This window comes from Jatropha curcas, chromosome 4, assembly GCF_041381405.1.
Source record: "Jatropha curcas cultivar XTBG-Jc1 chromosome 4, XTBG_Jcur_1.0, whole genome shotgun sequence".
In the NCBI taxonomy this organism is placed as follows: Eukaryota; Viridiplantae; Streptophyta; class Magnoliopsida; order Malpighiales; family Euphorbiaceae; genus Jatropha; species Jatropha curcas.
Window position 1 is genome coordinate 16,269,407 of NC_143154.1, and position 11,566 is coordinate 16,280,972.

An 11,566-nucleotide genomic window follows, 5' to 3' on the forward strand; every position below is an offset into this window, starting at 1 on the left:
AGGCTGAAAACAGAATGGTCCTTGAAAAGGAAGGTGGAAGTAGCTAAGCAATTGGAAAACAAGTTCATAGAGCCCATTGCCTACCCAACATGGTTAGCAAACATAGTGCCAGTTCCTAAGAAGGATGGAAAGGTGCGAATGTGTGTCGACTACCGGGATCTAAATAAAGCGTGTCTGAAGGACGATTTTCCTTTGCCTCATATTGACTTGTTGGTTGACCGAATGGCTGGACACGAGATGGTCTCCTTGACTGATCTCACTGTCGGGTACAATCAGATAATGATGCATTTGCCAGACAAAGAGAAGACGGCATTCATCACGGAGTGGGGAACCTACTGCTATAGGGTCCTGCCTTTTGGGCTCAAAAATGCCGGGGCAACTTATCAAAGAATGACAACAACTATCTTCCACAACATGATTCATAAAGAAGTTGAGGTGTATGTGGACGACATGGTTGTTAAATCGAAAACAGCTGAAGAACACACCACAGCACTTGAGAAGTTCTTCCTTAGGCTTCGAAAGTACAATTTAAAGCTCAACCCGGCAAAATGTCTGTTTGGAGCTACATCCGGAGTATTTTTGGGGCATATGGTCAGCCGGAAAGGCATAGAGATTGTGAACCCCTCGCCCAAATATTAGGCATATAATGAATATGACTAAGGGCAGAAATGCACGTGAATGTGTGAGTCGCCAGCTTGTTTAATTATTTTAGGGTAAACTAGGAAAAAACCCTAAGTTGACTCCAATTTTAATTAACCTAATTACTAGATTAATTATCCCAATGTTTAAGGCATAGTTTGCGAACCCGAGGCGGATCCCGAGACCATGTCATGTTGATGAACTAACCAATGAATGAATGCTTTGCAAGGTAAATGATGTAATTGGACCAATGAAATGTTTAAGTGATTTCGACTTGCCGCCCGGGGTTAGATCCTAAACGTGCCTACGTACTTCCGTTTGAATGGAAGATCAAAGTCGACGTAGTTCGATAGGCCTTTTTTTAAAGGGCTTTGAATGGGTATGCTTAATGCATGAGTGTGTGTATGCTTCGTGCATTTTGTTCAGGCATTTTGCCAAAGAATTGATTGATTTGATTAGGCGTTTGTTGCCAAGAGTGTTGATTTAAGGCTTTTAGCCAAAAAGATTGATATAGGCAATTTGTTGCCAAAAGTTGATGTGATTTAGGCGATTTGTTTGCCAAAAGTAATTATTTGAAGGCTTTTAGCCAAAATGGGTTGATTTAGGCAATTTGTTTGCCAAGAAAGTGTTGATTGGGCGATTGTTGCCAAAATTGATTGATTTAAGGCTTTTAGCCAAAAGATTGATTAATTCAAGGCATTTTGCCATAGCTTCGATTTAAGCGATTTATCGCTAAAAATGGTTAATGTTATTTATAGGTAATTTGTTTGCCAATAGTGATCAATTGAATTGCAATATAGGCAATTTATTGCCAAAAGAAAAAAAACGTGGTTAATTAAGGCTATTTAGCCACAATTATTGATTAATTGGACTTAAGCCGAACTGTTCGAAATAAAGGCGATTATACCGTAGTCATTAATTGACCAGATACTTTAGCCAATATTGTCGGATTTAGGCTTTAACACCACGATTATTAATTAACCGGGCATTTAAGCTTAACCATATTTAATTGAGGCAGTTTATTTGCCAAATTGATGATGTGAATGCATTTATTCAGCAGTTTAATTCATAATTGGAGTAGAAGAGAAATTATGCAAAAAATGTTGCAATTAAATGGGCAGAGTTTCGTTACTACTTGAGTTAATCGGCAGCCGCTTCTTAGCTTCAGCTTGAAAATTCCAGATTAAGCTCCTCGTTTGGGGAATATTAATTAGAATTAATTCAATTAAGTGACCAGATATCACAACAGCAGAGTAATAAAGCCTACACTAAATGCAAAAAAGCAATAAAAGAACCGCAAGGAGCGTAGGGGAGAAGAGAGCATCCGTCAACACAGACTGAGTGCCTAAAAAAGACGAACCGGGGCTGTATTTATAGGGAAAATCCGGGCTGGAGGGCGGCCTCTGCCGCCGCCCTGGCAGGCGGTCGCTGCCGCCCTTGCCGGCGGCTGCCGCCGCCGTGGCCGGCAGACTTGCTAGCCTTTCGTCCCAAAGGCCTTTTCGGGAGTTCCGTACATCCAACAAATATTCCGGGACCAGTTCTGCGACCCTCGCAATTTTTCGAACGTTTCAAGTACCATATTGGCATACTTTCGGTGAACTTTTCGAACGTCCTCCGGTCCGGCCGGACTGTTTGCAGTCTGGGAAAATAGGTTTTTTGAGCCTCAAAATTTGGGTATTCACAATTGCCCCCCACCGGCAACCATAAAAATGATTTATGGGAGTCGGTGATTGTCTGAAAAACAAATTTTCAAGGAGAAAATCGGATGCGTCTAGAAGACCCGCCTTTTGGCTATTTTCCTTGATTTTTGTTGATTTTTTTTTTTGGGCCTTAGGGGCCAAAATGTGAACTTTTGGGCCTATGTGGCCAAACTGTGGACTTTTGGGCCTTAGGGGCCAAAATGTGAACTTTTGGGCCTTTAGGGCCAAATTGAGGAATTTTTGGGCCCTTGGGGCCAAGATGTGAACTTTTGGGCCTTTGTGGCCAAATTGGGAATTTTTGGGCCCTTGGGGCCAAATTGGAAATTTTTGGGCCTTTGCGGCCAAATTGGGAATTTTCGAGTCTTTGGGGCCAAATTGGGAATTTTTGGGCTTAGGGGCCAAAATGTGAACTTCTGGGCCTTTGTGGCCAAATTGGACATTTTTGAGCCTTTAGGGCCAAATTGGGAATTTTTGGGCCTTAGGGGCCAAAATGTGAACTTTTGGGCCTTTGATGATCAGAGGAGGAGGAGGCCCCGTCGCTGATGCCATGGTTGCTAGGCTTTTCTGTTGTTGTCTGTACTTTTCTTTGCCTGTATTTTCTGTACTGTACTTTAACTGTTCCTGCACTTGGGTAGTACTGAAAATTTTATATGTATGCATGATTATCCACTTTGATTTGTGAGAAAAAAAACAGGATTTTTTTTTTTCAATTTTAATTTTCAATTTTTTTTCAATTTCTGATCTTTTTTTCCAAAAATGAATCCCTTTTATAACCACCGCATGCACAATTGGACTAAGAGTCTCTCCAAGGTAGAAAAGATCAATTTGGGGAGGTATGGTCTATCTCCTATTGCTTATTGTCTCTTTTTGGTTCATTCCTTCGTAGTAGAAAGGATCTATACTCAGGTTTGGTTAAAGGATCACCTCCAAGTGGTTGCTGCTCCTACTTTCCCCTCTCAGTATCGTATGCGGAGGATCCTGATCACTCATCCGTCTACTGATGCATGGACCTCATGGCTGATTGAGTTGGGTCCAAATGAGGCACTGTGGTACATTTCCTGGTATGACATCACCCGCTTTATCCAGGTTAGCTTTCGCCATACCCGGGTTTACCTTTTAGGCCTTACACACTGTACTTGGTACTGTACTTCGCGCGTTTTGAGGCAGATGGGGATGTGAATACTCAAATTTTGAGGCTTCTCATGTTGTTGGTGGCATGTGAAACTCTTTAAATGGAGGAAAACACGCCAGCATGGGCGGCACCTGCCGCCCAGCCTCTTGGGCGGCACCTGCCGCCGAGCCAGGCGGCACCTGCCGCCCTGGACCCGAAAATGGCCTATAAATAGACCATTTTCAGCCATTTTCTGGCACCCCTGTCTGTGTTGACGGACGAATCCTTCTCCCTCTCACGCTCCTTCCGTTTTCTTTACCGCTTTTTGCATTTAATTTAATTTTTATTGCATTTTTATTGTGATATTTGGACATTAAAATTAAACAAATTAAAATTAATTAATATTTCCTAAGCGAGGAGCTTAATCTGGAGTTAAGAAGCGGTCGTCGATTAAATCAGGTATGTAAACAAAACTCTGCCTATTTAATTTTAGCACTTCATGCATATTTCTCTTCTACTCTTAATAATTCTACAATTGCATAAATGCATTCACGTCATTATTTTTGGTAAATAAACTGCCTTAATTAATTTGATTAAGCTTAAATGCCCGGTTAATCAATAATCGTGGTATTAAAGTTTAAATCCGACAATATTGGCTAAAAGAGCCTAGTTAATTAATAACTACGGTTCAATTGCCTTATTTCGAATAAATCTGGCTTAAGTCCAATTAATCAATAATTGTGGCTAAAAGCCTTAATCGATCACGTTTCGACAATAAATTGTGATTAAGCTCGAACGCCCGATTAATTGATAATCGTGGCATTAAAGCCTAAATCGCACATTTTTGGCAAACTAATTGCCTAAAACAACACATTTTGGCCAAAGGCCTTAAAATCAACCATTTTGGCGACAATCGCCTAAATCGCACATTTTTGGCAAACTAATTGCCTAAAACAACGCATTTTGGCCAAAGGCCTTAAAATCAACCATTTTGGCGACAATCGCCTAAATCGCACATTTTGGCAACAATTGCCTAAATCAAATCATTTTGGCTAAAAGCCATTAAAATCAACATTTTTGGCAACATGCCTAAAAATCAATCAATCTTTGGCAAAATGCCTAAACAAAAATGCACGAAGCATACACACAATCATGCATAAAGCATACACACAAAAATGCACAAAGCATACACAAAATCATGCACAAAGCATACACACAAAATGCACAAAGCATACACAAAATCATGCACAAAGCATACACACTCATGCATAAAGCATACCCATTCAAAGCCCTTCAAAGAAGGCCTATCGAACTACGTTGACTTTGATCTTCCATTCACACGGAAGTACGTAGGCACGTTCGGGATTTCACCCCGGGCGGCAAGTCAAAATCACATAAACATTTCATTTGGTCCAATTACATCATTCACCTTGCAAAGCATTCATCCATCGGTTAGTTTATCAGCATGACATAGTCTCGGGATCCATCTCGGGTTCGTAGATTGTGCCTTAATCATTGGGATAATTAATCTAGTAACTAGGTTAATTAAAAATGGAGTCACTTAGGGTTTTTTCCTAGTTTACCCTAAAATAATTAAACAAGGTGGCGACTCACACACCTCACGTGCATTTCTTTCTTTTGTCATATGCATCACATGCCTATGACATTTGGGGAAGGGGTTCACAGTTTGACGACTCTGCTGGGGATCTATGTAATTAATATGCATAAAGTGGACTACAATTGTTGTGAAAACTAACCGGCCTTTCTTTAAGGCATCATTTTATGCTTTGTTTTGCAGGGTACCCTAATACGAATCAAGTGTTCTTTCCTTAAGAATACTTGATAAATCCGGACTTAATTGAAAAATGTGATTAAGACATTAAAACTTGTTGATTTATTTGCACGATTGAGAATCCTTTTCTCCATTGCATAAAAAATGAACTTCAAATGAATTTCTTCTCTTTCTGTTCAAACTTCTGAGTCTGGATAGCAAGTAGTGCTGATCGGCAGGTCTCTTTGATTATGTCGACGGACAGCCAAAGCATCCTCCCTGTTGCCGCAAACCATCCCTAATCCTTTTGGGAATGGCCCATGGGCATGCGTACCGTTGGACCCACGCGAAACTCTTTGTTTCACATGTGGTTAGGTATATCCATGCTCAAGGCTCAAGGGTCCCTTAATAAACCGATTCTCTATTTTGTGTCATAGCCTATAGAACCTATCCTTTAGGACTGTATGCTCCCAATGGTACGAATCATCTCATTAAAATAAATTATGACGTGTTGTTGTGCGCATTCACGACATACCATAAGCATTAAAAAAAAAAAGAGAGAGAAAAGAGAGTGGAGGGACACAAAAATATCCTTCTGTTTGTCAGTCATGCACAGTTGGACAAAGAGTCATTCTCTCTCATATCAGCTACCCTGATACTACTATACCCTTAATCCAGTTACCCTCATACTTACAGGTACCCCCTGTTCAAGTGCCAACATTAGTGCCAACCACACCTACTGTGCTATCACCGACCTCACCAATCTCAACTGCACCAATGGCATCACTTTCTGACATCAAAAACCTTATAGAACAACTCGAGGCCAGAATGGAGGCCAGAATGGAGGCCAGAATGAATGAGGCATTGGCTGCCCAAAGGATTGCCCTGATAGCTGAATTGGGTAATGGTAATGGAAGTGGGGCTTCCGGTGAGGGAAGTGGACCTGCTGCTTCCAATCAAGGACCTGCCGCAGAACCGACAAATCCTACCCTTAACCTGGATGACATGCCTGCTTCTGAGCCAGAAGCTCAGAAAATGAGAAAAAAACTGGACACCACCAAACAGAAAAACAATGAACCTTTTCCCTCGTTCCTTATGAGGAAAAGGACCAAGGTCGCTCAAATGATCAACCGGCCTTCTGAACAAGAACAGGTAGACATAATCATAAAGAACCTGCAGCCTGTCTACCAACAACAGTTACAAACCCAATACTTACCAACCTTCCAGTCACTCATTGCCACCGCTACAAAGGTAGAGGATTTAATTCAAATGGGGCAACTGAAAGAAGACTCGGGTTCCTCAAAATACAAGAAACCTAGCCAAGCTGGCAAAGTCCATGAAGTGGCAAGCATCACCCCCACGAATCCTTTACGTGTGGGCAATATGAGAAATGGCAATCGGTCAAGAAGGACATATACTGATCTCGGGATGCCAATCCTTTTGGTTTTCCGAGAGGCTGTCAAGGCCAACTACATCAAGCCCTTGGAAGCAAGGCCGCCACCCTACCCTTTACCAAGAAACTACCGAACCAATGAATACTGTGAATATCATCAAGGTCATGGGCACGAGACTGAAGCGTGCTGGACGCTTAAGAACCGCATCCAAGACCTGGTAGACGATGGTTCAATCATCCCAAGAAGTGAGTCAAACATTAGCACTAATCCCTTACCAAATCACGGGGTAAATGCTATTATTTCTGACCAGGAATTGATCGATCCTTTCGAGCTATTCCTAGAAATGAATGACACCTGTGTCCTGGACTTGAATGACTTATCCGAAGAGGTAACAACCGAACTCGAAGTGGAAGACTTCATGCAACCTAGTCTCCTTGACGAAATCGCAGTTATCACAGGAAATGATGGGGACCAAGATCTGCTGAGCCTGATCAAGCCGAACGAAGGCCCTCTCACCAATTGGTACGCCGAGGAGGAGCGCGCTGCTGATAAACCCCCTCCCGAGTCAAACCTAGAGTCAAAATCTGTAATCAAGTCTTGTATTGAGTCTGAGTCTGACCCCGAGTCTGAAACCGAGTCAAAGTCCAGTTCCAGTCTTGAGTCATCTGTGTCGGATTTTGAAAATCCAGATTTCAAATTTGATGTAATCTTTGAAGACAATTCTGTCATGATCAATAAAGGCTTGCAAATTATTGACTACCCCGCGTGTCTATCTTTCCAAGCATTTCCAAGCAAAAATAATCATATAAATGAAATAAAAAATGAAAAAGAAAAAATAATAATTGGCAAAGAAGAAAATGAACATACATACATTGCATTTGACTGTGTGAACAAGGGACAGGTCAGTGAATGCTTGAGGAAGTTTGCCAATTGTTTCATGTGGAAGGCAAGTGATATCACGGGAATTGACCCAGCAATAGTGGTGCACAAGATTCCAGTATATCCCGAGGCTAAGCCAGTGAAGCAGAAGCTAAGAAGGCTGAAGACCGAATGGTCCTTGAAAATCAAGGAGGAGGTAGGCAAGCAACTGGAGAACAGATTCATAGAACCCATTGCCTACCCGACATGGTTAGCAAATATTGTGCCAGTGCCGAAGAAAGATGGCAAAGTCAGAATGTGTGTGGACTATCGGGATTTGAATAGAGCATGTCCGAAGGACGACTTCCCCCTGCCGCATATTGACTTGTTGGTAGACCGAATGGCGGGACACGAGATGGTCTCCTTGACCGATCTTGCTGTCGGGTACAACCAAATAATGATGCATGTGCCAGACAAAGAGAAAACGGCATTCATCACGGAGTGGGGAACCTACTGCTACAGGGTCATGCCTTTTGGGCTCAAAAATGCCGGGGCAACCTATCAAAGAATGGCGACGACCATCTTCCATGACATGATTCACGAAGAAGTAGAAGTGTACGTGGACGATATGGTTGTTAAATCAAAAACAGCTGAAGAACATACAACAGCGCTTGAGAAGTTCTTCCTTAGACTTCGAAAGTACAATTTAAAACTCAACCCGGCAAAATGTCTGTTTGGAGCTACATCCGGAGTATTTCTGGGGCATATGGTCAGTCGGAAGGGCATAGAAATTGATCCTTCAAAAGCCAAAGCCGTTATGGAAATACCAGCACCGAGGACGGAAAAGGAAGTTCGGGGTTTACTAGGAAGGCTACAGTACATCAGCCGGTTCATCAATCAATTGGCTAATACTTGTGGTCCGATCTTCAAATTGCTCAGGAAAGGAGTAGCCGTAAAATGGAATGAGGATTGTCAGAAAGCTTTCGACCAAGTCAAGCAATATCTGTTATCCCCACCAGTTTTACAGCCACCAAGGCTAGGAAAGCCTTTGTTGTTGTACCTATCAGTGACAGAAGAAGCGATGGGTGCAATGCTAGCTCAACAAGCAGAAGATACGAGGGTAGAAAATGCCGTGTATTACCTTAGCAAGAGGATGCTAGAATATGAGCTAAAATACAATAAGATAGAGAAGTTGTGTTTGGCTCTAGTATGGGCCTGTACAAAGCTGCAGCACTATCTCTCGTCCTACACCACCTATGTTATTTCTGAATCGAACCCCTTGAAATTCCTTATGGAGAGGCCGGTTCTCGATAGCAAAATGGCTAAGTGGGTGTCGGTGCTCGCAGCTTATGATTTAAAATTTGTACAACGAAAGGCGGTGAAAGGCGGAGCCTTGGCTGATCAACTAGCAGAATTGCCGATCGAAGACCAAATGCCGGAGGTAGAATTTCCTGATGAAGACTTGGTGAACTTGGAAAGTGAAGTCTGGGAAATGTACTTCGATGGAGCTTCGAACTACCATGGAAATGGGGTTGGAGTCGTATTCAAAACTCCTTGTGGAGAATACATTCCAATCGCTGTCAAATTAGATTTCGACTGTACCAACAATGAAGCCGAGTATGAAGCTTGCATCAAGGGGTTAGAAGTGGCCCTGGAGAAAGAAATACAAATCCTTAGGGTTTTTGGAGATTCCAATCTGATAGTCTCTCAAGCTCTAAGAAAATGGAAAATTAAAGAAGAGCGTTTGGTTCCTTACTTACAACGCTTGGACGAATTGGCTCAGCAATTTGAGGATTTATCTTTCCACTATTTACCGCGAGCCAAAAATCAGTTCGCAGATGCTTTAGCTACTTTAGCCTCTATGGTCAATGTAGAAGGAGACCGAGTCATTCGGCCTCTGACAGTGCGGCTACAGAAACAGCCAGCACATATCATGAATTTGGTTGATGACAAGCCCTGGTATTGGGATATACAGAATTATCTTCAGAATGAAGCCTACCCGGAGGGATCCACCAAGACTGATCAACGGACATTGAGACAGCTAGCATCCGGATATTTCCTTACTGGGGGAGTTCTGTACAAGAGAAGTTGGAATGGCCTGCACCTAAGGTGCGTTGATGAGGGAGAAGCTCAAACCATCATGGATTCCTTACATAACGGGGAGTCTGGCCCACACATGCACGGGATAGCCTTGGCTCGAAAAATCATGAACCTAGGTTATTACTGGTCAACCATGAAGGCAGATTGTGTGAGGCATGCGCAGAAGTGCCACGAATGTCAAATTTTTGCTAAATTGCAAAAACAGCCTCCGGTCAATCTGAATCCTATCACTTCACCATGGCCTTTCGCGACCTGGGGCATAGACGTGATCGGAAAAATCCACCCGAAGGCTTCCAACGGTCACCAGTTCATTTTGGTTGCTATAGATTATTTCACTAAGTGGATCGAGGCAGCCTCTTATTCGATTCTGGATGCCAAGAAGGCAGCACAGTTCGTTCGTACCAACATCCTTTGCAGGTACGGAACGCCATTCGAGATCACCACGGATAATGGAGCTCACTTCCAGGGTGAATTTGCTAATTTGTTGAAAGAGACGAGAATCCAACATCATAAGTCCTCACCCTATCGTCCACAAACAAACGGGGCTGTAGAAGCTGCAAATAAGGCTATAAAAGTCATTTTGCAGAAGACAGTTAAAAAGCATAAAGCTTGGCATGAACAGCTGTCAAATGCCTTATGGGGATATAGGACTTCAATCAGAACGCCCACCGGAGCAACTCCGTATTCTTTGGTACATGGTATGGAAGCAATATTGCCTATTGAGCTGCAAGTTCAGTCGGCAAGGATTATTCAGGAAAGCCAGATCAACGAAGCAGATTGGGCTAAGAATTATCACTTGCAACTTTTGGGTATGGATGAAAAGCGATTGCAAGCAATCCACCAAACTCAAGTCTACCAAAGAAGAATGGCACGGCATTTTGATAAGAGGGTCAAAGACCGGAAGCTGGAAGAAGGTTGTTTGGTCCTGAAGGAGATTAGACAGCCAATCATAGACCCACGTGGGAAGTTTCGTCCTCATTGGGCTGGACCCTATGTGTTGAAGAAAGTATTGTCCGTCGGAGCCGTCATCTTGACTGATTTAGATGGTTTGGAATTCACGAATCCATGTAATTTAGATCAGTTAAAAAGATATTTTGTGTAATAAGCATTGCATAATGTAAAATGAACTACACTAGACCTGATTCTCTCTGGAAAAAAGAAATTATGTATCGGAGATATGTAGGCAACCCTCATTGGGTACGGTCTAAACATTAATGAAAATCATTCCATAATTCTTTCCTCTTTGCCAACAATAAAAAAATAATAATAATAATAACAATAATAAAAAAAAGGATAAAAATAAAAAAAATAAAAAAAAAAGAAGAGAAAAACCCGCTAAGTCGAAAACCCGAAAAGGGCGGCTTAGGCAAAAATCGGGGCCCGCTAAGTTGAAAACCCGAAAAGGGCGGCTTAGGCAAAAGTGGGTAGCTCGCTAAGTTGAAAACCCGAGAGGGCGGCTTAGGCAAAAATCAGAGCTTGAATAAATAAAGTTGGAAAATGCTTGGAAAGCTTAAAAGTCAAATGACATGCCCAATCGAAAGCAATAAAGTCAAACAGTCCAAAGTCAAGCAGAAAACTAAAGAGACCAAGAAAAATAAATAATAAAGTCCAAATCCAAAAATCCAATGCTAAAACACCAAAATCCACACCCAAAGTCCCAAGTAAAAGACAAAAGAGTTCAAACAAAGCCAAAACACCAAAAGTCCAAAAGCCTATTAGAGTCTAGGTACCCCGTCGCCTCCGTGGGGCAACGTCCTCCGAGTCATCCCCAGTTGTTGAACTCCCTCCAACCTCGCCTGTCCGAGGAGCCAACATGATCTCCTCATCAGTCCTAATCCCATCACCAGCGTCAGCCTGAGTCCAACCCTCGAGTGCACTCAGCAATGCGTTCCTCCTCAGCTTCTCAACTGGCCAGACAATGGTCATAAACCAAGACCGGTACTCAGGAGAGGTCTGAATACCAGCAGGATTAGGTGAAGGTCTAACCATATGA